The following is a 2173-nucleotide window of genomic DNA, read 5'->3' as shown; positions in this document are numbered from 1 at the left end:
ATTTCTGGACTAGGCTGCTCTACGAAAGAGGAAATAAACACTGTCATCAGCCTATAAGCCTAACACATGAGAAATGACTACCTCCCCCCTGCTTATGACCCCATCAACAGCATCAGGATGCCAGCTGCGTGGCTTTAATAGAGAGCTAGTACACCTCTCACATTCCACTGAAATAGCCCCAACTCTATCTCTGAGAAAGAAACACAGGCTTGGAAAAATTCCAGATTCTAAGGAAGCAGGATGAGAAAAGCCTTATTTCATACAGCTTTCTTCAGCAGTTTTAGCTTGCAGAGATATATACCAGCACTGCACTCCTGAGTGACCTATAAAAAGCCATCATAGACAGCCTGAGTGAGCAAGAGCGAGACTCCGTCTCTACTAAAAATAGAAAGAAATTAATTGGACAACTAAAAATACATAGAAAAAATTAGCCGGGCATGGTGGCTCATGCCTGTAGTCCCAGCTATTCAGGAAGCTGAGGCAGAAGGATTGCTTGAGCCCAGGAGTTTGACGTTGCTGTGAGCTAGGCTGACACCATGGCACTCTAGCCAGGGCAACACAGTGAGACTCCGTCTCAAAAAAAAAAAAAGCCATCATAGAACCACTTTTTCCTATAGTGATTCCTTTAACTCAATATATTTTCTTGAATGTCTAACTTTTGCCTAGCTGTTCAGCCTTAATACCCACAACTCTTTCCCCAGGGTTTGGAATTGCCCAAATATGTCATGCTTCTGCAGCTTTGCACATGCTATCCCTTCTGCCCAGGGTCTCTCCTCCTCCACGCCCAGTCGTTATCTCTTTACCAAACTCTTCTGTAACCACCCCTCCACCAAGCTTTACCCACTCCCCTGACCCTTGTGGAAAATATTTCTGGCTCTATACCAGAGTTCCCAACCTCAACACTATTGATATTTTCGATCAGCTAAGTCTTTATTGTGGGGGGCTGCCCTGTGAATTTTAGGTTGTTTAGCAGCATCCCTGGCCTCTACGCATTAGATGCCAGTAGCACCTGCCACCATAGTCATGAAAAAAATGTCTCCAGACATTGCCAACATCTTCTGGGCATGGGGGTTGGAACTATCCCCTCAGCTGAGAACCACTGTTTTACACATTTCTATAGCACCCTAGGTCTTTGTACATGTCTACACTACTTGCTCACCTTGACAGTACATGGCATTCGTTGGATCAAATTCTTTGTCAAATAAATGGCTATGAGATCCTGGTGATCACTTAGAAACTATAAGCCCAAAAAATTAATTTTGTTTTACCTTGATTATTTTTGTTGTTGGCTAAAATACTTAACGATGCTTAGTATAGATGATAATACGAAAGCCTGGCATCTGCACATTCTTGAACCTTAGCCCAGGTTAAAGACTGAGAATACTAGCCTAGAAGATGGAAGCCTTGTCTCCCACCAGAACACTGAGTGACCATAGCTAAGACATTTAACTCCTCTGGGTATTAGATCCTCCTTTAAAAATGTGAATTCCTAAGACTCCCTTCCATCTCTAGAAGCCTCTGATTCCAAATCCCAAGCTTCACAAAGGGGTACTTCAGGCCTTTATTTCACTATTTAAAAACAAAGTGAGGGGCAGGATAGATGTCATGTCTAAGAAAGCACACATATCAAGTTTTACAATATAAATAGGAAAAAAGTCATAAAGTTATTTTTATTTTCCAAGTCTCAATTTTATCATATACAAAATAGGGATGATAATATCTACCTTATAGGATTGTCGTGAGGATTAAAGGAGATGACGTGGCCGGGCATGGTGGCTCGCACCTGTAATCCTAGCACTCTGGGAGGCAGAGGCAGGAGGATTGTTTGAGCTCAGGAGTTCGAGACCAGCCTGAGCAAGAACAAGACTTCATCTCTACTAAAAAAAATAGAAAGAAATTAGCTGGACAACTAAAAATATATAGAAAAAATTAGCCGGGCATGGTGGCTCATGCCTGTAGTCCCAGCTATTCAGGAAGCTGAGGCAGAAAGATTGCTTGAGCCCAGGAGTTTGACGTTGCTGTGAGCTAGGCTGACACCATGGCACTCTAGCCAGGGCAACACAGTGAGACTCCGTCTCAAAAAAAAAAAAGCCATCATAGAACCACTTTTTCCTATAGTGATTCCTTTAACTCAATATATTTTCTTGAATGTCTAACTTTTGCCTAGCTGTTC

The sequence above is a fragment of the Propithecus coquereli genome, unplaced genomic scaffold (genome assembly GCF_000956105.1).
Source record: "Propithecus coquereli isolate 6110/MARCELLA unplaced genomic scaffold, Pcoq_1.0 Scaffold3, whole genome shotgun sequence".
Taxonomy (NCBI): domain Eukaryota; kingdom Metazoa; phylum Chordata; class Mammalia; order Primates; family Indriidae; genus Propithecus; species Propithecus coquereli.
The sequence above is the reverse complement of the archived record's forward strand: the minus strand, read 5'-3'. Positions refer to the sequence as shown.